This window comes from Ursus maritimus, unplaced genomic scaffold, assembly GCF_017311325.1.
Source record: "Ursus maritimus isolate PB19 unplaced genomic scaffold, ASM1731132v1 scaffold_13, whole genome shotgun sequence".
Classification (NCBI taxonomy): domain Eukaryota; kingdom Metazoa; phylum Chordata; class Mammalia; order Carnivora; family Ursidae; genus Ursus; species Ursus maritimus.
This window is the reverse complement of record NW_024423675.1, coordinates 32,779,608-32,804,715: the sequence shown is the minus strand read 5'-3', so window position 1 is coordinate 32,804,715 and position 25,108 is coordinate 32,779,608. Positions and strand designations below refer to the sequence as shown.

The window sequence follows — 25,108 nt, the reverse complement described above, 5'->3', positions numbered from 1 at the left end:
TGATGAAAACAAAGTAACTGAGAGGGAAGTATATTATAAGTGCTAGAAGTATAGAGGTGGAGGGGATGGAAACATAGGCAGAGAATCAGAAAAGCGCTCCTGGACACTGGCAGTAGAGACAAGTGTGTGGTTAAATAGAGTTTGGCCAAGAAAAGCAGAGATAGAGGGACACCACAGGCAGAGAGAACGCCGTGTGTGGTACATGCCCATCAGATCCTGGCTATAGGAGGAATCTAAGGATGAGGGGCTACAGGAGGTGGGGGAAGATGGGGAGTGAGAAAAGTAGAGATAGGCAGAGGTCAAGCTGTGGAGAGCCTTATACTACGCTAGAGAGTTTGATTTTATTCTGTAACTAACAGGGAGCCACTGAAGTGTTTCAAGCAGGTAAATGACCTTATACAATTTGCCCTTTTAGAAAAATCATTCTGTTGCCAGTGGTTGAAAATGGACTGAAGAGTCAGACAGGCAGCAAAGAAAACGGTTTGAGAAAGTTTATCTGTGGGTCACTCAAGGGTCATGATTTCTGTTAGTCAGTCACTGAGGGGATGGATACTATCTCTAGTAATGATAGTAGGGGGGCATAATTTATATCACTTGGAGGCTGGAAAGGGAAAGAGAGTTCGGGGAGAAGTCCTAATGGAGTCACCATTTTCTGGCTTGAGGGACTGGCTGAATGGTGATACTATCAGAGGGACAGGAGAATCAAGTGAAGAAGATCAGGCCCATTGCTAACTGACAGACTTCTTTCCTCATCTACAAAATGAGGAGAAAAACAGTATTTACCTCATTGACTGTGGTGAGAACTAATGAACTATAAATTGTCTAAGCCATTTAGGATAATTCTAGTACATGACAGAAAACCATTTACTATTTAATGTCATGAGCAACAGATTTTACATCATTTTGTTGCTCATTCTCTTTCACCATGGGTTAGGATAACAAATACTCATCATTAGGTTATCACCCTGAATAAATTGAAGTTGGCAGTATGAATTTATACAAAGAAGTCTGAAATTTGTAATAGGAACTAGATGTTGCTCTCCTCGGGACACTGCATTAAATAACATGTTTTAGTCCCTTTGATAGATATTAGGGCATTATTTTCTTCTGCGTATTCTGTATGTGGCATATAGGTGAGGAGAGAACAACACCATAGCTCCACCAAAGTGTCCTGTTTTCTATTCTCTGCCATTAGCCATGAGCTTCTAACAGAGACTCACATGACATTAGCTACCTCAATACTGCATAGGTTGAGCAGACCTGAAAAGACCTATTGGGGAATATCCTCAAGATAAATCTTCCAAGCCATGTGCACATTATACAGAACTATACCAGAGTGGGGCTGGCCCATCAAACAGAGCAGGTTTCAGCCCATCTTTGTTTCAATTGGGCTAGGCACCTGTCTGCTGATTTCAGTTACAACTGATAGAAAAAAGTTAGAAAATGAATAAAATATAAATTGCCCATAAATTAATTTTTCCCTTTTTTCCACTTGGAGAGGTAGCATCAAACATAGAAACAATATCAACTGCACTTTCTCCTTCCCAGAATCAGTAGTCCTTAAATAATACATTGATTGGATATAGAATTACAGTAAAGCATTTGTCTTATACCTTTTATATGAATGCAAAAAGAATTGGGTAACTATATTACCTCAATCATAAGTCTGACAAAGATAAAAGAAAAAAAAGAAAGGCTGTTCCTAGAAACTATCTACAATCTAAGATACCTCTAAATTCAAATATACTGTTTTTGCACTGTTTACTACTATAAATAAAGTGATCAATTAATTTAATGTGACTGAAAACAGAGAAGACATATCTTCCTTGCCTTACAGGTAGGTGATAAGCACAAAATGTGTGTCATTCTAAAGCACTGAGAAGCTTAGAATCAAATAATGCAAATGTTAATGTATGCAAATACTGATGTCTGGCTTAAAAGTAACATTTACAGATGAAGATTCCTGACCAGTGTTAAGTAGAAATTAAATTATTTTTTGTCCCTAAAGAATACAAGCAACTAACACTTTTTAAAGTTCTCAAAACTTTTTCTATGCTATTTTTCTTTATTATTTACTTTGTCTACTTTTTCTTTATTATTTGGCACCCACCCAACTACTCTCCTTAATGGTAGACATGAAGATACTGAAGTCTGTGTCAAGTAGGTGCTACAGAAAAACTGAGCTAAATGTATATCTCACTCTTGGGTTTGGGGCACAGATGCCAGGAGTTCCTTTACATGAGCTAGAATATAGTTCGGTGATGTTAACATGTAGACAACAAAATACATGTCTCAAACTCAAGAGTTTATTTCTTGTATCATAACAGTTCCTAAAAAACAGGTGGATTTCTTCCATAACAGTGGTTCTCAAAATGCTTTATCTCAAGACCTGGTTACACTCCTAAATATTACTGCAGATTCTAAGGGGCTTTTGTTTACATGTTTTATATCTATCAATATTGAGATTTAAAAATTAAAACTGAGCAAATAAGAAATATGCATCATTTCATTTTAAAGTAATAATAAACCTATTAAATGTTAATATCAATCATATTTTTATGAAAAATGATTATATTTTCCCGAAGAAAAATTTGATGAGAAGTGTGACATTGTTTTGTGAATCTCTCTAATGTCTGGGGTAATAGAAGACAAATAGACTTCCTGTCTGTTTCTCCATTTAATCTCTTGTGGCATTGTTTTAGTTGTAATATATTTTTAAAAATATAGGCTCACAATGTACTGCACAAAGGGAAAAGGAGTCTCATAGCCTTTTCAGATATTTTTAAATATTTCAAACCATAGTGAATATTCTTCTTGATACTATACCCAGACTTGACAAATGGTAGCTTTTTAAAGGTTAGTTGTGATGTGGAATCTGGACCATATCAATGAACTTTCATGCTCTTTTATATTGAAATCCAATTGTGTGTCTTGTACTTTGAATAGATCATTTATCCCTGGAAGATTTGTTACATCATATGTGGAATCATTTGGAAATTTTGATTTGCTGAGTTACGCAGATGTCCCAAATGTTAACTTACTTTGTTATATAATATCAAAAAGCCACATTCACTAATATCACTGATTTTTTTTCAGCGTTACTATGAAAATTTTTTCAATTTTGGGAATGTAGTCCCTGGAAAATATCTTATCCTCCTGTTGCTAAAATACTCTCAAATCATAGTTGTATATGTGTTGGGCTGCAGGAGGAATTCTTTCAACCTCAGCGGCTTGACAATCCAATAGTTACTTCTTAAGGAATTCTGCACATGGATGAACAGAGAGAAGGTAGCTTGCACAGATGAGATGCAGCCATCATTCTGATGCATCACTGAATCACCAAGACACAAGCAGCCAAAATAACAGCATCTTTTTTCTATTCATATTTGCATTAAATACTCAACAATGGAACTGGCTCCTCAGGATTTCATTCTTGCAACTTTATTAGAAAATTAACAAGTGCGGGGTTGCCTGGGTGGCTCAGTCGGTTAAGTGTCTACCTTTGGCTCAGGTCATGATCCCAGGATTTGGGACCTAGGCCAGTGTAGGGCTCCCTGTGGGGAGTCTGCTCCCTCTCTCCCTCTGCCCCTCCCCCTCGCTCATGCTTTCTCCTTCAAATAAATAAAATCTTAAAAAGAAATTAACAAGTGCATACAGTAAAAATGTGTAAAATAGTTTCAAAGGATATATAAATTGAAAAGTAAAATTCTCCCTCCCTTCTAGTACTTGATCCCTTACTCTTCTTTTTGGTAAACTCAGCGAAAATTCTGGCATTTCTTCCAGAATTTTTCTTTCTTAAAATTAAAAAAAAAAAAGTCAGACTAATAGAGAAATGACTCTGGTAAGAAACAGTGGGATTTTACAAGACAAAGGGGCCACAGTAATATTTTACAAAGATAAGCTAAGTTTCATTCCTAATGTTTTTCCTGGTGTGCGGGTGACATTGTAGTTCTAACACCAGACTTTCTGATGGATTTTTCAAAAAAGATACCTGACACACTGTCTTCTGTCAGAGGTGTTTTCCTCATTACAGAATAAATAATCAAGTACAGTACTGATCTGACAATCAGAGAAGCTTTTATACTCCTAGACTTTTTTTCCAAGCCTACAAGTAATGTCTGCCTTTTGCATACACAGAACTACTGTAATCATTATCTTTATGGTATGTAAAACCTGTATCAGTTGGGATCCAATAAGAAACACAGAAAGCACTTTAGGGATTGGAAATTGAACTGATATAGCAGGGAACTGATTATATATATGATGACAGAACTGAGAAGCTGAACTGAGGATGTGGAAGAAGACCAAAGACTGGAAGCAGGAGAAAGCAACCCCCAATCCTAGGCTGAAGACAGACCGTAGGGAGAGTGCTAATGGGACCCATGGATGGAGGCCACCATTAGAATCTGGAACCATATCTGGTACAAGCAACAGGACACAGAGGAGATGTAGTCATGGTTGGGAATTCTGGCACACAGGGAGAGAAAAAGAAATACCTGGATTCTCATTTCTTTTTGCCAGTTTTCCACCAATCTTAAGAGTACCTGTTACCGGCTAAACTTAGAGAGAAGCCAGATAACCCAGAGGCTGAATGGGTCAGCTCTCTTGAGGTTTAGAGTAGAACACTAACATTCAAGGGTCCTATTCCTATTTTACAGTGATTTAATGACAGGAGGTCTGTCAGTGTAGACCAGCATGAGTCCCTCAATGCTCAGTGGTCGTCAGCAAGGGGTATGCTGCCATTGATATAAAATTCTATGAGGCTGGAAAAAGAGGACACAAAGTGAAAAAAAAAAAAAAAGAAAATGGATGAAGTGGATCTGAGTATCAGAGGCGGTAGAATCTAGACTTCCTGAGTCCAACCTCTAGTAGCAAAAAAGATGTCTGGTAGATGCTGTATTGTTTGTCTTGGGACTAGCAGAGCATGAGGAATTTCCACCAGGCATAGATGAGGTGTTGCTTTTCCTGTAGAACCAGTGCATCTACCCCCAGCATCCATGCTGTCAGCTAGACCAGAGGCCTCAGCCTTCCCCACTCCACTCCAGAATTGACCTTAAGGGGTAGTCCCACCAGACTGAGTAACACATTCCTTGTAAAATCAGAGTGACTCTGAGGCAACTGGGTTCATGAAGGGTTTCACACTTCCCAGGGGGGGATTTACAGGCCCTCTCTCTTCTTCGGGAGGCCTGCAGTTCCCCCAGCATATACTCATGGTTGGAGCGGATCATTTCTGCCCCATCCTTTAACTGAACCGAATTCCAAAGCCCCACATCTCTGTAGCATCATAATCCCAATTGCAACTGCCTTTCCATTCCTAGCGTCCTTGAGGTGGCCCGTGCTGGTGTAAGAACCTCAGCTTTAAGCTCAAAAAGTATCCTGAAGGACCTGGCCAGTGTGGCTGTGTGCCCTTTAGTCAGTGTAACTGCTACTGGAGCAAGAAGTCACACTGGCACCAACAGTGTCCAAAAGGACTAGAACTTTCACTCAGCTTCTGGGGTTCAGATCATAACTGCCAGTCAGCATAGCTGACACATGTAGCACAGTTCTAATAAGCCCAATTCCTCTGAGATTCTAGAAGGTGCTGGAGATCCCAGGTATGTGAAAGAGAGGAAACAGGAATTTCTCCAGAGGAGCTCTTAAGAGTCTTTCTCTGAACTTCAGGGAGGTCCCAAATTTTTTTCCATCTTACACATGCTATGTTGTCATACTCATCACACAACCCTGCAATTCCATTTTAATTACCTATCTTCTCTGCTTGACTTTGGAAAATAGGAGCAGAAGGCCTGGGTCTTGCTTGCTCCCTGCCATGACCCTTGGGCCCAGGGCACATAACTGATGCTCAAAAATATTTGTTGAAAGAAAGGGAAAAGGAAGAAAGGAAGGATTGCAATAGCAGAATACTGGCAAATGACAAGATCTGAAGATTTCTGGAATAGTGTTTCAAAGTATCCTCTGTCAAAGACTACACTGACATTGAATGACACCTGTTTTTAGCGATACAACATTTCTTTCATCTAGAAAGCACAATATCAAATTCTTAGCTAAGGCAATGTTTTGCTGGCCTCAGAGATCAGGAAATTTTATTTGTAATCTAAAATTCATATTAAATGTATGGCATAATATAATGTTTACCAAATATCCATCAACAGTGCTGACAATACCAAAGTTCCTTCACTGAGAACAATTTGCTGATCAAGAAGTTAATTTGTAGGGAAGTATGGTCAAATTTAACCAATAGATCCAACTTAAAGGCAACATGTCTTCTTTTATAAACTAGGACACCTCTAGATAAAAACAAACATCATTAACAGAATAGATTTTTATGTTATTTTCCCGTGAAAGAGTAAAAATAAAAGTAAGATGAATTATATTTACCAATATTAGAAAAAATAATTTTTAAAAACCATGGTTTCAAGAAGCATCACCTTATTCTGTTTTGCATCGTGTTAGGAAAATTGGGTTAGATATGAGGAGGATACTTAAGCGTGTGGTTAGTTTAAACAAACTCACTGATTAAGTTTATTCCTGTCATCTGTTCTCTGATTTAATAAAGAGCTAGAACTTTAAAATTTGGAAATATGGGGGGCGCCTGGATGGCTCAGTCGGTTAAGCATCTGCCTTCAGCTCAGGATATGATCCCAGACCTGCATCAGGCTCTCTGCTCAGTGGGGAATCTGCCTCTCCCTCTGCCTCTTTCCTCTGCTTTGCTCTCTCTCTTTCTCAAATAAATGAATAAATCTTAAAAAAAAATTTGGAAATATGGATCAAATTAAATTTGCTAAATCTTAAAAAAGAAATTTGGAAATATGGATCAAAATAAATTTGCTTTGGAAATATGGATCAAATTAAATATGCATATAAATATGCATAAATATATGCATAGTGCATATATATTCAGGGCTAATTCTCCTGGCAGGAGATACTTAATGCCATCTTTTAATGTACTAATGTATTTCACACTATGGGGTTCCTTCTGGTTAGCATTTGCCCATATTTTAAATAAAAAAAATTTGTATTATCCAAACTGAAAAATAAACAATAGGTCAAAACCATCTTATGTTCTTTACCATAAAAATCATTGATTCAAGTTCATTATAATAATCTCACCAAGGGGTCATTTTCCAAATCTCATCTAATCACATTTGGATGAAATCATTATGTGTGTTTTTGCATGTGTGCATGTGACTAAGAGGCAGTGCATACAGCATGTGATTTAGCAAGGCCAGTTTTAGTCCAAGTTGTGAATTTGTGACTTTTTTCTTTTAAGCAGCCTTATATCTCCAATGAGGGTGCTCGAAAATCTCATTTTCTATGCAGCTTCCTCCCCACACAAACACTTCAAAGCTCATTGCTCCTATGGCCTTTTCTGCTCCCTCCAATCAGAGTCTTCCCTTACACTGTGCATTCATACTCCAGCGTAAGCCACACACAGGCACTGTCAGATGCTACCCTCTCTCAGGGGTCTATATTTCAACAGAGAACAAAGGGTTAATCTAGAGGATGAGCTTTAGATAAAATGTGTGGCAGCACTTGGTCCAGAATTTCTGAGTCATTAGGTTTTTGATGGAGGTCTGGGAGTCATACGCTTTTGATAGAGGTGTTAGAATATTCTGACTGGAAATTTCTCTGCTTCTTCATTTAGAAAGTGTCCTTCTCCCCTTTTTTCTGAATTCTCTATCACTCTCACTCCCTGGATAAAATGATAATACCAACCACATGTTCTCCCTAATGGATAGAAGCAAAAAGGGAATATAATTTCTGACTAAATGGGGAGAAACTGCTTCCTTGTGAGTGGATTAGGCCTGTCCCTCTGTTGCTGTTCCAGCTTCTTGAGGTGAGAATATAATGGTTGGATACTTCATCTGCTGTGTAGAGACTGCTGGTTCTTTTCAGGTAGTTATTAATACCTAAATGAAGCAAAATCTTTCTGGATGAGCAAGAGCAGATCTCCAAGCACAGCTACATCTTTATAGAGCTTATGAAAATGTTATTACTTCATGAATTCATTGTAATGAAATACTCATTTAATTAATTCATGTGATTAATCAACTTATTAATTTGTTTATGTAACAAATATATAGCGAGCTCCTACTGGCATTGTGCTCAGTGCTTAGAATACACAGAAAACCTCATGTTTTCACAGGAGAGATTGACATTATACCAGTAGACACATACATGTAAAAAGTAATAGCAGACCATTATAAAGGCTATGATTAGAAGCAAAGATGGGTAACAGGAGTGAGAGTGGGAGCAGTCATTTTAGACAGAATAGTCTAAGATCTTTTGAAGAGCTGACCCTTAACTGGAGACCTATATGAAGAAAAGCGGCTGTAGGGAATGAGACAGTCAGAGGAACAAGGTTTTGGGCAGAAGAAATAACACATAATAAGGACCTGAAGCAAGAACATGCTTGGAGGGTTGAGGAACAGCAGAAGGGAGCATCCTAGAGAAAAGTCTGCAAGGCGAACAGGGGCCAGAGGGGCTGGGGAGCCTGGCTAGAGTTGTTTCAGACTGTGTCTTGCATGTGTTAAATGCTTTCGTATAGAATTATCTTTACTATTATCATTTTAGAATTATATTTCTGATTTTAAAAGTGCTATAAAATAAACTGCATATGGATATATCATAACTTACTTAGCTATGTTAGGTATTTAGATTGTTGCCAGATCTTTTCTCCTAATATATACAATGCTTTTTACATCTTAGCACATAACACTTTGTTCCAATTTCTAATTACATCTATGACAGGACACTTTCATGTTGCTTTTGTAATTACTAATAATTTGTTTAAAAACAAAACTTGAAACCTTGCATGTAAGGAACCAACCCAGAGAACTGATGCTAAATAAGCTTACTTGCTGCTCAGTTCCGATGTCTAATTTGCTTAATTGGTTCAAAAGAGCATGAAGCCAATGTGGTAACAGTTACAGGCAAATGGCTACGCTGGCTCCCAGCACTGCCCCTTAGCCTCAGTAGCCCTCATCCATGAAATTCACAGGTCATAGGTAACACCTGACAACCATGTTGACGGTTCAGCACATCTGTACCACTATTGTTAGGAAATCAATGTTAAATTCGCTCTTATGGGCCACTCCATTCATACACACTCCCCCCTCCTTATTTTATTCAAAACCCTGACTTCCTTTTTTTTCTCAAAACTTTACCCTTCACAAAATAAGTCAGTCAGAGAAAGGCAAATACCATGTGATTTCACTCATATGGATTTTGAGAAACAAAACAGATGAATATAAGGGAAGGAAAGGAAAAATAAAATAAGATGAAAACAGAGAGGGAGGCAGACCATAAGAGACTCTTAACTCTAGGAAACAAACAGGGTTGTTGGAGGGGGGATGGGGGGGCTGAGGTAACTGGGTGATGGGCATTAAGGGGGACGTGATATGATGAGCCTTGGTGTTACATGCAACTGATGAATCACTGAGTTCTACCTCTGAAACTAATAATACAGTATATGTTAATTAACTTGAATTTAAATAAATTAAAAAAACCCACTCTATCCCTCAAATTGATGCCTCTTGCTCCTTACTTTACGGAAGCATACTGAGGTAATTAAAAGAAGGTTTATTGTCTCACCATTAAATCTCCCAGTCTGCCTGCATCTATAACCATCAGCTCTGTATTTTCTCCTTGCAAAAGATGTATGGTCTCTGTTCCTATCTAAGGTCAAACCCTCCACTTGAGCACTGGATCTCCTCCCCTCTCAGCTCCTCAAGAACTTTGCTCCTATACCACGAGTTTCTCTCTCTCTCACGAGACTGTTTCCACGAGTATACAAACATTCTCCAATATCTGCATGGACAAAGCATGTAGAAACAAACCACCCTCCCTAGCCTGCCCTTGCTCTCTTCCCCTGTAGCCCTGTTCCTCTGCCTCTTACAGGCGACAGTCCTGGAGGAAGCTGGCTTTACTCACTCTCTTCATTTTCTCACTTCAGCTCATTTAATGAAGTTTCTTTACCATTTCTCCATCGACACCACTTTTTTCCCAAGTGTGCAGTAACTCCCACTTTCCCATGTCTGATATTCTGTTTTCAATCCCCATTCTTGCCATAATTTATCATCCCTCCATCTTCGTTTTTTTCACCCAACCTCTAGGACACTGGTCTTTTGCCTTTCTTCCTACTTCACTGTCCACTCCTCCCTCAACTCCTTGTCTGGGTCCTCCTCTCCCAGACCTGCCAAGCTGTAGAGCCCCCAAAGCACAACCCTTAGTTCTCTTCCTTTCTCTGTGTGTCTTCCCTAAGAGGTCTCCTTTCGTGTGCCTTTAAACCCCATGTATCTACTGATGACTCAAATTGACGTCTACCATTCAAAACCTCTTTTATTATTATTATTATTTTACTTTTTAAAAATTCAAGCGTAATTAACATTCAATGTTATATTAGTTTCAGGTGTACAACATATTAATTCAATAATTCTATACATTATTCAGTGCTCACCAAGATAAGTGTAGTTACTATCTGTCACTATATATTATTACAGTATTATTGACTATATTCCCTATGCTTTACTTTCCATCTCCATGATTTATTTTATGACTGGAAGTTTGTGCTTCTTAATTCCCTTTCTCTATTTCACTCTTCTCACCCCCGACCCACCTTCCCTCTGGCAACCACCAGTTTGTTCTCTGTATTTAAGAGTCTGGTTTTGTTGTTGTTGTTTTTTAATATATTCCACATAAGTGAAATCATATGATAGCTATCTTTCTGCCTGACTTATTTCACTTAGCATAATACCCTCTAGGTCCATCCACATTGTCACAAATGGTAATACCTTCTTTTTTATGGCTGAGTAATATTCCTGTGTGTGTGTGTGTGTGTGTGTGTGTGTGTGTGTGTGTACCTCTTTTAAATGAAAGACCTATGTATCCTGTTTACTTGACAGGACTGCTTGGAATGTCTAATGAGCAGCTCAGATAGGATAAAGACAAAATAGAGCAACTGGTTATGCACACATACCCCTCCTCTGCTATATATGCTCCCTGTCTTCCCCTCATCTCATCAAATGGAAACACCGAATTCTCTTAATGGCTCAGGCTCAACCCTGATCATTCACTTCCTCCTGCCTGCTGCATCCACAACATTAATAAATCCTGGTGCCCTAACTTCATGTGACCTCAAGAATATAACTACATATAATTGTAGATGGCATCATCATGCATTTGACATTTGTCACTGTCATCACTGCCACCTCATTTCAATCCATATTTTTTATAACTTACATGTAAAGTATAAAAACTAATACTCCTTTTGCTCTTCTTGTCCCCCTACAGAATATCTTCACAATAGTCCTGGTGATATTCTATAAATAGATAAATATTGAATGTCTCATCACACTTAAATAATGTTCAAACTCCCTAGGTTTTCAGGAAGCTGAGAAAAATATGAGTTATTTTATACTGTCATTAAGTTCAAATACAAAAATCAACCCTTAATGTTCAAATATTTTTAACAAAGACTAGTTTTTTAGTGAAGCATGTTAATATGATATAGAGATAAAAAAAACTGAACAAGAATTAGAATAATAATACAGAATAGTATTTGCCAGCAATTTAGACGGATGTAACTTTGACACATATACTGAGGATATACTATGAAAATACAAGAAAATTAAATGCAAAGTCACCATATAGGGTGATTTGTTTTTATTCATGTTAATATATATATTTTTTAACAATTTCCAAACTGTGTAAGTATGTTTTCCTAAAGAGTACATTTCAATATGAAGAAGCTTGAGTTTCCTCTCATTTCATGCGGTTCATCAATTAGGACCAGGCAAACAAACGAACAAAAAAATCATTAAAAATCCTGAGGACAACAATCCTACTGAGTTTGAAAGACTGGCTTTCCTCCATCTGGGTAGGGCAACGTTCTCGAATGAGCAGACAGCTCCAGGAAACACAAACGCAGATCGAATAGACCCTGGAGATCTGAGGGTGATAGATGTCACAGACCGCCCGCCTCGTGTGCTGTTCAAAGTTTTGTCTTTTCATGTTGCTTTTGCTTTTAACACATTCTGGGAGAATATAACTTGAAATGTGGCCCAAAACATGGTCAAATGATGATAGAGATTATAAAGTATCCTGAAGCCAAATTTCTTCAAGGAATAACACTTCATGTGATCATTTACATTATTTTGTCACTGGAGCTCTTTGTGGTACAATAAATGTATCACCCAAACCATTCCAGTTTCTCCTTTACTCTGAACGAATAATTGCTTTACTTCCCTCCTTTTCCAATCTTCATATGTCTTCAGATCTATTACTTTCATAGTTGTCAGGGAAAATACTTGGGTTTGTATTTCATTTGCATTTTCGCTTGACTGTTTGACAATGTTTTCCAAATGGGATCATGTCACTTGTGCCCCTATAGAGAGATTTTGATCTTATGCAATAGTCAAGAGAATAGAATCATTCAGAAAATTAAAAAAGCTTACAACCAGGCAAGTGATCTAAACCTGGAAAACGTTATAACCCTTATAAATCACATTTACAATATTTTTTCCCACTTTTCTAAAAGAAACCCATAAAGTTGCTACAACCTGCACTCTTCATAAACGATGGAATTAGTCACAGACTGAGGGCCCATTTCTCCAGGGATAGAAGATTGCCGTGAAACACTTTTTTCTTATTATTTCATTAGCAATTAATACTTTATGGTTTTTGCACTGTACATTTACATCCATTTTATCTATTAGATAATATTCTGCTATTTTTGTTTTCCAATTGTGCTTCTAGCTTTATATTTTCTGAGGAATAATTTAAAGGGAAAAAAATATCCAGCTGTACTAATTATTTGGCTATTTGGCAATATTAAACTCAGCTATCTTTTTTTTTTCCCACTGAGAAGAAGGAAACAGGAAGCAAAAAGACAAGAAGAATCGAACTCATTATGCTGCGCACTATGATGCCACCGTTAACATACGATATAAATGCGTTGAAAAGTAAGTAGTGGGGGGTCTGGTGTACAAAATGCTTAATGGATTAATTTTAGTGCTCATAAAATCGGAGTGCAAAAGCTTGAGTCCATCCATTCTGCATGCTGTCTGGTGAATCTGGTGTACCCGGAGTACTCCCAGGAGGGTCACAGCATTTCCGAGCACCTCGCTAGCTATAGATCTCCTCAGAAACAATTGCGGGGTGTGTCAAATTGTATGATATTGGTTCCCCTCTTGGGGCTAATTGAGAGCACCAAACTCATTCTCACTTGCATTTCAAATGAAAGATTTGAGGACCTTTCACTAGAGATTTTTTCTGTCAGAGTGGAAAGGGGACAGAGTGTCCCTACGGTATCAATGCAGCTACTTTGCTACAAAATGCCTAGTTTTTACAAAATGAAAAAGATGATATTTCTTGAAATACCTCCTAATTACTTCAGTTTTATATATTATACTACCTGCAGTCACGCAGTTACCATCAGACCATTCTTCTAGAAGGTTACATGTGCTAATGAAGGGGAAAAGATAATCATATTCTATAAGTGGCTGTTTATTAGTGAGCCTTCTTCCTCTTTTTACCCTTTTAAGCTGCTTTTCAGTTGCATAAGGCTGTATACACATTTTGCTTTAATAACTGTTGAAAATAAATCTTTAAAGAAGAGAAGGGGAAGTAACACTTTAAGTGCTATGTTGGAACGTAAAACAACTTAAATATTTCAAAATTTCCTCATACAATTCTCAACAAGGAAAGAGATTTAAATAGTCACATTTTCTTTGTATTGCTTTGTGTCTAATAATAGTATTTACTGAACATTGCTCCCTGGTTACCTATAGTGTACTAAACTACCAATACAAAGGTTCAACTGCATCTTTCATGTAAATTTTAAGTACAGCTTGGAAGAGAGTAGTTTAGTTACCATATGAAAAGCACAGAAGATAGTCACTTATTTGCTCTTTCTAGCCAAATAACCCTGGATGCCAGAAGCAAAAAAAAAGCCCTTCATTTATTTCACTATTTAATATTGCCTGAGTTGTATTTTTATATAATTTCCCACAGTTCATCAAAGAATCAATTGTCCCTGAGTGAATCTGTAGAAAAAGAGACTGACATTCTGCCCTCTAAAGCTAATTTGGCAACTGCCAATCTCAATTTCGTTTCCAAATGAGTTCCAGGGGTCATGTTAGGATAATGGTTTACAGTGAAGGGTGTGATTTTGATAAGGTTATCACAGACTGAGAGCACATGGGCCTGGGTGGACCATGCTGAACTGGATATAATTCTCAAGCAAGTTCCACTACTATTTCAGGATCTAAGGGCCTACTTAATAGGACATCATTCTAACATGGACCAATTATTCCAAGGTTTTTAAAAAATTGCAGTGGTTTTCAACTTAAAAAAAATATTTCTAAATTTAAAGCCATGGGACTCACAATGCAAACATGTTTTCTTATTCTTACATGGGATCTGTAAATAATAGACCTATAAAAGCATGATTGTTTGGGGATAGAAAAAAAAATGCTGTTCTAGGGGGATCTCTACAGACTAGGCCCTGGAGACAAACAGGGACGGCAATCGTGTAGACCACGTTTGTATCTGCTTTCCTTTTATTTCCAGCAGTTACTATCTTGGAATATTAATCTGTGTGTTTTTATTTTTGATACTTATCTTTTACAAACTTTCCCTAATGAGTCACATCCTCATTGCTGCAAAGAGAATTTTCATTGTTTTAGAAGCAATGCAAAAAGAAATAGCTAGTGCTTGATTTTTTCTTTTCTTTTCAACTTTCTAAAGACTTTCTCAAAGTCCCTATCAGAAATAAAGCTTTGGAGGCATCTGGGTGTCTCAGCCCATTAAGCATGTGCCTTTGGCTTGGGTCACGATCCCAGGGTTCTGGGATTGAGCCCTGCAGCTTCGGTCAGTCTCCCTGCTCAGTGGGGAGCCTGCTTCTCCCTCTCCCTCTGCCTCTCACCCCAACTCGTGTTCTCTCTCTCTCTCTCTCTGAAATAAATACATAATCTTTTTTTAAAAAAAGAAATAAAGCTTTGAAACCAAAGTTTTTGATTTATAAGAGAAAATAAAAGGTTACTGAAAAAGAAAGTTTGGATAAGGAAAACCACACATAGTGCATTTAATAGCAGATGGTAAAGTAAACAGTTATGAGCATATAAGCCCAAACCTAAAGAGAATGTACTGGGTGTAGATGACAAAGTGGGAAAGGGTGTGCTTTTGAATGCACAGCAGACCCTGAACAATGCGGACTGCTGTGACACACTGAACTTTGCTAGAAGTTCAGAGATTCAGGGGAGCCACGTCAATACCCAGAGACCATTCTGCTACTCCAGGGAGATGCTCAACTTGCCTGTTCTCATTTTTCTTTTTCTGGGAAGACCTTCTACCAACATTTTACGTGTATGATGCCTGTGAATCATCCAACTTGAAATATCAAGAAATAATGCTTGCCCGCGCCCCAAACTTTGCTAATGCTCATGAGGACTCTTCTACGTGGAAGGTCTTCCTTTCAATACCTAAAACACAGTTAAGCTCCACAAAAGGAAGAATGGGATTCTTGATACTGATAGGGGCATCTGGAAGGAGAATCTGCAAGAGGGAAAGACATCAAATGAAGAAAATACAAACTAAAGCAGTTAATTTACTAGAGTCATAGAAACTGCATAGTGCCATCTAGTTCTAGTGGAAAGAGAAAGTGACTTAAGTATGAAAGGAAACAGCAGAATTGTGAAACGGTTTTCAGTGTTTTCATCCTAAGAGAAGAAGGCCAGACTCCAAGTGGGAATTCTCAGATAGGGCTGTAGTTCTCAATCAGAGCTGTACTAGAATACTATAGCTTCGTTACTCTGGGAATAGGGATCCTCAACTTCTGTAAATCATGTATCATAATAAAAGAATATGCAAACAAAGTAAAATTAGAGGCGTGGCTAGTCAGCTCCAGTATGGAAAAAGGTATGTGGAGGTTCCTGGAAAGTATTTTGCCACACAAAGGAAGGCTACATTATGACTTGGGTATTAAAGGTTGAATTTAAGCATAACTTCTTCCCAGGACTCTGGGTACTCTGTTTTGTTTTTTCTCAATACCTTGGTTAGAATCAGAATCAAGTCATAAATCAGGTAACAAATTCGCATATGCACAAATATCAAGATCTACACTGGGATCCTTGTTTTAAAAGATAGCCAGAAAACAAGAGCTCTGCCGTTTAAAGGTACTGGGTAATCTAAGCCTTACAAGTGAAAGTATGATTAATGGACAAATACAAATGTCATCCTGCAGGAGTTTGTTAGAGACGAACTAACTCAGGCTTTACTCCAAAGGAACTGGAGTCTGTATTTTAAAAAGATCTCCAGGTGCTTCCTATGATACTTGACCTTGATGAGCACTGATTCGGTGGCTAGTTGCTTGGATTACTTTCCTTCTGCTTGCTATCACCACAGAGCGCTGGGCCAGCGCCAAGAGATGTTAATTCCATTATCCACGCAATGGTGGAGTAGAAGGGAACACGTCCAGGAGCTTTATTTGGGGGAGCTAGACAGTTACTGAAATCCACTCTATTAGGATTTGATTTCATTCTAGTGAGCACTGTTCATATGACTCTCATTTCCCTTGGCCCTGGGATGAATAAAACATGATCCCTACACTGAAGAAGGGACAGTTAAGTAAACAAATACATAGAACGTACTGTAAGAGCAACTTGTTGCATTTGTTTTATGATCTATCAAATAGGCTTGTTTATAAACATCTAAAGTGCTCTTTAAAAAATAAAAAAGAAAATGCTCTTAATTGATTCTATAATTCCTCCCTGTTATGTAGTAGCTCAGTGGTAGACATTCTCCTGAATAATGATGATGACATATGGCCTTTTGGCAAATACTGAAGTTTAGTAGGAGAGATGGAAATATAAGTAAATATTATAATACAGTGTGAAAAATAATTCATAATTATTTATAGTTATACAGAGATATTTAGAATTTTTCTTTATTTTTGTTTACCTTACTACATTTTAATTCAGATCGTCAAATCTGTATATCATTATCTTCAGTAAGCAATGTTATGCTGGCTCATAAGATAAGATAGGAGGCATTCCCACTTTATTTTTTGAAAGAATTTGAGTGAGATTGGTATTAGAACATTCTTAAATGTTTTTAAGAATTCACTAGCGAAGCCATGTGGACATGAAGTGTTTTTTTGTTTTTGTTCTTTTTTCCCCTCTGTTAAAATGTTTGAATTAATGATAGAATCTTTTGGGGGGGGGACTGATTCATTGTTTTAATGGAGATTATTCAGGTATTAAATTTATTTCAAGTTGTATTTTCCAAAGAATTTGTCTTTTTCATCCTGATTGTCCAATATATTGGTTTAACTTTGCTCATAACATACTCTAATCTGTAGGGTCCTTGGTGATATTAGCAAAATGTGCTTTTGCTTATTTTTTTCCCCTTGATCTCTTTTGATAGGTTTTTTTTTTTTAAAGAATTTATTTATTTATTTGACAGAGATAGAGACAGCCAGTGAGAGAGGGAACATAAGCAGGGGGAGTGGGAGAGGAAGAAGCAGGCTCACAGAAGAGGAGCCTGACGTGGGGCTCGATCCCATAACGCCGGGATCACGCCCTGAGCCGAAGGCAGAAGCTTAACCATTGTGCCACCCAGGCGCCCCCTCTTTTGATAGGGTTTTAAACAATTTTATTAATATTTTTAAAGAAACTAATTTGGCTTTGTTGATTTCTTTTTCTGTTATATGTACATTGAGCTCTGGTTTCTTCATTATGTCAAACCTACTTTTGAGGGATTTCATTTGCTGTTCCTTTACTAGTTCCTGGGTATGAAAGCTTAGATCATTAATTTTTTAACATTTCTTCTCTTTTAACATCTCCGTGTAAGGCCAAATGTTTTACTGTAAGCTCCTCTTTAACTTCATTGCCTCGGATTTTCAGTTCAAAATATTTTCTAATCTACATTCCAACCTATTTAGTTTATTGGATATTTAGAAACGTACTGCTTAGTTTCTAAGCAGTACCAGATTTTCTAGCTTAATTCCACATTGATCAGAGAATACTTGCTGAATAATTGCAAATAATTCTATATTTGACTTTTCTATGTTTTTACTCATTTTATAATTGAATAGTCTTCGTGCCTTTGAAAATAATATGCATCATTTTACATGGGTAGGTGCAGCATTCTATATATGTTCAAGTGTATTAATTGTGTTTTGTAGATATTCTAAGTACTTTTGAATTTTGATGAGAGGTGTGTTAAAAATCTCCCACTGTGATTGTGGATATGACTATTTCTCCTTTTAATTCTGTCCATTTTTGCTTTATATTTTTTGCAGCTATATTATTTTATTCAGGCAATACTGACTGTAATATCTTCACATGGACTGAATTTTTTTATCATTATGGGAATACCCTCTTTATCTTTAGTGTTACTTCCGGCTTTAACACTACCTTACCTGATACTAGAATGACATGATGTTTTGTGTGTGTTTACATGGTATACATGGTCTACTTTTTCTTAAATTTAAATTTAAATCCTTATATTTAAGGTGTATCTCATATATAACATAGAGTTGGGTTTTGTGTCCTTATCCAGACAGATGGTCTTAGTCTTTTAAGTGAAGTATTTGGTTTATACTTAATGTAATTATTGAAATATCTGACATTATAGCATCCATCTTGGTATTTGTTTTCTTCTTCACCTCCTTGTTTTTGTGGGTTTTTCTCCTTCTTTAGATTTACTTTGATTATTTAACTATTTCTATCATTTAATTTTTTCATTGATAGTTGGTTTTGGGGAGTTATGCTTTCTTTTAGTCAATACACCAGAAATTATTAATCCTTAAAATATTATAATCTATTATAAATATTATCTTTACCATTTCCTTGCTAATACTAGACACTTAGAACACTTTAACTCTTTTCTACCTTTTGTGTTACTGTTGTCATGCATTTTAGTTCCACATACATTTAAATTCCAAAAGACTTTACCACTATGGTTTTGTATTTTTTTTACTTGCATATTTATCCTTTCTATTAACTTTTTCCCTGAAACTCCACTTTTCTCTCTGGGACTTTTTTTCCCCTCTACTTGAAGACCTCCCTTTAGTATTTCTTTTTTGCCTCATTTAAAAAAAATTATTATGGGTGCCTGGGTGGCGCAGCTGTTAAGCGTCTGCCTTCGGCTTGGGGCGTGAACACGGCGTTATGGGATCGAGCCCCACATCGGGCTCCTCCGCTATGAGCCTGCTTCTTCCTCTCCCACTCCCCCTGCTTGTGTTCCCTCTCTCGCTGGCTGTCTCTATCTCTGTCAAATAAATAAATAAAATCTTTAAAAAAATATTTAAATTCCAGTGTAGTTAACATCCAGTGAAATATTAGTTTCAGGTGTACAATATAGTGATTCGATACTTTCGTACATCACCGCAAGTGCCCTCCTTGTATTTCTTTTAGTGCATGTTTGCTGGTAGTGAATTATCTTAGTTCTTGTTGCCTGAAAATACTTTTACGTTACCTTTATTGCTGAACCATATTTTTGTAGGGAATGAAATTCTAGGTTGCCGCTTTTAAGGCACTTTATAGGTGTCATTCAATTGCCTTCTAGAGTCATTGTTTCTGCTGAAAGTTCAATTGTCAGTCATTTTGTTGTTCCTTTAAAGGCAATGGGTCTTTCATCTTTGATGGCTTTTAAGATTTTTCTCTTTGATTTTGATTTTCAACAGTGATCCCATGCTATCCCTGAATGTGGTTTTCTTGATATTTATTCCACTTGAGATCTGAAAGTCTTCTTGAGTCTGTGGGTTTATGTATTTAATCAGTTTTGAAAAATTCTCTGTCATTGTCTCTTCAGATATTGCTTCTGTCCAATTTTATCTCTCTTCTTCTTCTGGAAATTCAACATTTGTATACTAAGCCTTTAGCTGAGCCCTATATTTTTCTGACATTCTTTTTATAGTTTTATTCTTTCCTTTCTGTGTTTGTTAACTCTGTGCTTTGGTTTGGATATTTACTATTAACCTACCCTTCAGTTCACCAATCTTGTCTTCTAATCTTTCAAGAACTCATACACCTAATGAGTTCTTGCTTTTAAATATTATATTTTTCAGTTCTGGAATTACCACTTGATTCTATATATAGATCCCGGTTCTGTGAGGGTAAATTCTTCATCTATAAATATATTATCTCTTCATCTATAAATATATTATCTCTTAATAATATATTAAATATATTATTTTCTTCAACATGTTGGTTTTTTCCTTAACAGGTAATTAAAATATTTGCATCATCTCTTGGTCTGCCTCAGTTGTCTGCTTTTTCTTCACCTTCAGTAATGAGGTTCTCTCTTTTAGCATGTGTAGGAATTTTCAATTGCCTGATATCATGCACAAAAATAAATTGTAAAGACTAAGATAATGCTATCTTTGTCTTAAGGTGTTTTCCTTTTTCCTCAACAAGACAGATGAAGCAATGGATGATCAACTTATTTTAATTAAGGACTGTACTGAATTGAGCCTGGATTTTAGCTCTGGAAATGTTTGCGATACTTCTCCTTTGCCCCTGGTTTGCTCTAATAAGTTGAGTTTATTCTGTAGAGCCCCACTTCTATCTTCAATTTCTAATCTGTAAGACTGCCCCAAATTTTTTACTCTGCTTTTAATATTCTTATTTGTTTTAGCCTACAGAATCCATCAATTCCCTAAACAAAACAAAACAAAACAAACAATTGTCCATGTGCTCAAGGACCTCTCTGAAAGCTATCCTGATTTATAAATACCCCAGAAATAGTCATTTATGGGTTCAAAGCGTGGATTCTTCACATCCTTCCCTAATCAGAATCAGCAAATGCCCCCAGGGCACAGCATATTTAAGAAGTCAGCTCATCTCTTTGCGGTTACTTACCTTTTCAGAATACCATTACTTTACTTCACTACTGTTTATGAATTGTTGGTGTCTTAAATTTAAAATATATACACACACACAAACACTATACATTTTTTAAAAAGTCTATTTCTTGCTTCATCTCATAGTCAAACTATAAATATTTCTGTAGGTCCCCCTCTGCCAAATTATTTTTTTCCTTTTTCATTCATTTTTCAAAATATAATTTGCCGTTTATTTTCTTCTCTGAGTCAGATGTGAATTAACAAAGTTGGATTCTTTGGGAATAATGAAAAATCCTCTTGGACATGTTGAATTTAAGGTGACAATGGAATTGACATGACATCAACAGAAAGAGATGTGGTACTTTAACTTACCAACAAGGTCAGAACTGAAGATATAAATCTGGTAGATACATGTGCAAATATGATAATTTAAATTATGACAGTAGATGGCATTTTCAAGTGAAACAATGTAGACAGAGAAGTAGAAAGGTTCAAGGACCCTATTCCTCACTTTAGGGGTATTAAAACGAAGTGGAAAAAGTAAGCAAAGAGAACTGAAGAAGAAAATAGGCAGTTTAATTCAATACACTATTAAAGAAAATAAGAGAAGAGAGGCAGTGATGGCTTTACCAAATTATAATACGTTGGTTTGTTTCTATTTGGGGGGCAAAATTACATTATATTTAATTCTTAATAACATGTAGGACATTTTTATTCTATATCCTAAAGCAAAATCTACTTTGATGGTTGGGAAATGAAAAATTTTCCTGTTAGTTAAGTAATAGTCAAGTGAAGTTTTCTTAGACTATATACATTTTACAGTAAGAAAAGCAAAAAAAAAAAAAATACAATCAACTTTCCTCTTTATATTTGTCAAATTTAGTCTTAAATAAATTACCAGAGGTGTTCTTTTTTTATGAATAATTACATAGACATTTTTACTTCTTGAAGAACAGCACTAATTGTATTAAAAATGATTATAGCAGATTTCCCTCCATACCATCTTTTTCTGTATAAAATCATAAAAGCAAAGTTTTATACAAGCACTGATTTGAGTAGAAGATATCCAAATATCAGATACCTCTTTATATGAATATTTTTTTATAGAAGGAATAAAACTGGGATTGTTGCAATAGTACATATTTTTTTCTACACAGTACTTGCATCTGCTTTTAAGGACTTATTTCCTATTGCCTATACTGTGTGACAGGTTTTATCTTCTTCCCGTCTCTTACATTTGCAAGAGTGCAATTTTATTCCCCAAAGCTTAAGTAGCCCACATTCTTACATGTTTTTTTTTAATCTATCAAACTATTAAAATGAAAATTTATATCTAGATCTTAGAAGTGACTATCAAAATTATTAAAATATCACAGATTTCTAAAAGTTGCTCTTAAATGTGTTCATTCTGAAACATACATATCGCTGGGTATAATTAATTGCTTTAGGCTATGTTTAACTAGATAAGTTTCTGATAATATAATGAAGCCTGAGAGATATGTATCTGCATCCCGATTCTCAAAGAGTTAAACACAAACAAATTGGGTTGTGTTAAGTGTAACTCAAACCCTTAGTTACTTCTTTAGGATCTGTAAATTTATTTCTAAAGACAGGTGCTTCATTCTTTAATGTTGCCCTATAAATTACAAAAGTAGAAACTAAGAGCTCAAAATGGCCATATAAATAAAAGTGTTAGTATGTAATTTCAGCTTCAGAATAATTTACGATTGTACCATATTTAATAGGACACAGATTTCTACAGATAACCTGAAGACCACTATATATTTTCCGTGTCTATTACTATTCAAAACTTTTTCATATATTTTGTTTTCCCAGGTGCTGAACCTAATAGGTAAATTGCCATATTACATGTGTTTTCCTTCTAACTGCTATGCACTTTGAAGTTCAAAATTACTACAGAACAAATAGCAGATCCCATCTCTTTTCAAAATAAGTCAACTCAGTTGATATCTGGGATTAATTCCCATTTCTCTCTATTTGATATGTGAGCAAGAGAATCGCAACTGCCCAGAATAAGACAATGCAACAATAATAAGACTATTTACATGAGGAGTTCACAAAACTATTAATCCAATAATCCAAGTCACATTTAATGCTCAAAGGCAATTGCCTACAAAGTTCGCAGACACTTTGGGTTACAAACTAATGTCATCTCTGTTTTCTTAACAGAACGTCTATTAGAATACCAACCCAGGAAGTAACACACTGTAGGATGTTTTAGGATATTTAGTTATAACACTAGTATCTAAATCATTATTTTAAATACTGTAGAAATAATTATTACGCAATATAAATGTTTATTTGTTGCTATCATGTACTGTTGTACATTAATGCCCATTATTTTGTTAATTTCACTGAGATAAAATTTTTAAAAATCAGTTTCTCTGGTGGATTAGTTTTATTTCCCCTTGGGTCTCATCAGAATAATAATTAAAATATACTAATTGATAGTTTAATAATAGCGTTGGGTTTACACAGAATTTTTGATGAACAAAATATATTACCTATACAACCATCGGTATTAAGGAAACTGGAGATCAAACAGGTCAGTTCTGTGTGTGTCATATTATCGCGATTAAGCCATTTCATCACTGAATATATACACCGGGTTGGTTAATGACCCTAATCTCTGGATCGCTCATAAGTACCTGGCATATAGCTTAGCAGAAAAGACACTGTGGAAAATGACAACACAAAATTCTGAACTCTATTAGGTAATTAAAGTAACCTTAATAGTTTATCACTTTTTATCACTTCTTGCCTATATTCATTATGAAGAAATCACCTCTCTACATTTAATTGTATGGAAATATACACGCTTCTTTCACATATATAAAGACTACAGAATGTCCTCCTTGATTCTATTTCCCAATATTTCTCCCTCAGCCTCAAACTGGCCCACTTCTGTGGTCAAACTATTTTTATTTATTTTTTTGGTGGAGTGAGGGAAACAGTTTATATTCTGCAATCTAGTATTATCAACAGTTTCAGGAGTCCCATTTTTGAGTTTTCATCTATCTGTACCTTTTTCAATCACCACTGCTTCCTTCTGGTGCTGCATTACTTGAAGAATGTGAGGCAGTCGCAGAAGCTAAAGAATTAAATGGTAGAAATACACCTTTCTCAAACCCTTTGAGTAGGAAAGGGAGGGAAAAATCCAGTACAGATAACTATGTAACTTTGCCCTTTATGGTTTTCCTTTAGATTATTTGTTAAAAGGAAATTATTAAATTTTCATGTGCTCTGCGGAGCCTTGCCTTGGTGTATAAGATGAAAAGAAAAAGGGAATATTAACTACTTCATTTCCAAGGGATAGACACTACCTGCCTATGTGCATTAGAAGAATTCTTAGTCATTTGGATTGCAACCGTCTTGAACCACAATGTTTTAGGATGTGCCCTCACTGTGGATTCAGTGCCCATGTCTGAGGTCAGGAGATCACAGGCTTTATTCTGTGCCTGCAGTGATCACGTGGAGAAGCGAGCACAATCACAGAACATTTCTGCAGCCAGCTTGGCTCAAATCTCCCTCTCTCCTTCTTCGTATATATATAATTTGCAAACTCTGATCCACTAGATTATTTCACTCAGCCAATATATCTGTATACATGCCTTCCAATTTTTAGGGTGATTATTTAAAATAAAAAATACCATTAAAAATCATTTTAGTATGGCATTTCTTTGAACAAAGTGAATTACAGAGCAGCAGGGATGTATAAATTGGGTAAGGGATTCAAGTCTTGAGAAGCAAGTGTGCTTTTCTGGTACAGAGGAAATGAGTTTTAAAGCAGCTATCTTGTCTACGTCCTTCTTATGGTCACCTGAACAATTTCTTTTCATTGGTCACGGCATCTTCGGGAAAGGATTGCCTGCTGCCAAGAGTGTGGAGGACAATGCCTGGCAAGAATCACAGAAATGCCATCTACCAGCATAGATTTTGCAGAAGGCCACAGTAAGGACGTGCCCAAAATCGGATCATAAACCACAGGTTCCAGCAGCTTTGGTTTTATCTCATGCCATAACGTCACCTCTTATTTTATCCTTCATCATTTGCCATTCAACAAAATAATCAAGATTATTTATACTCGATATAAAGCCACATCACAGTTAAATAATAAGCTTCCTTGAAAGTGCTCAGAGTACTCTGTGAAGCTCCTGTATGCTTAGATTATAAATGTGTATTATCACCTTCCCCATCTCCCACCCTCTAAAATATAAAGCCCTCCAAGGGTGTTTCCTGGCG

General features: G+C 36.3%; 1 protein-coding gene across 1 annotated transcript in view; it reads right to left on the bottom strand.

Moving 5' to 3' along the window:
- NKAIN2 (sodium/potassium transporting ATPase interacting 2) overlaps positions 1–25,108 on the bottom strand; it is a 431,619-nt gene that overhangs the window by 405,541 nt on the left and 970 nt on the right. The gene's annotated exons all lie outside the window — the stretch shown is intronic.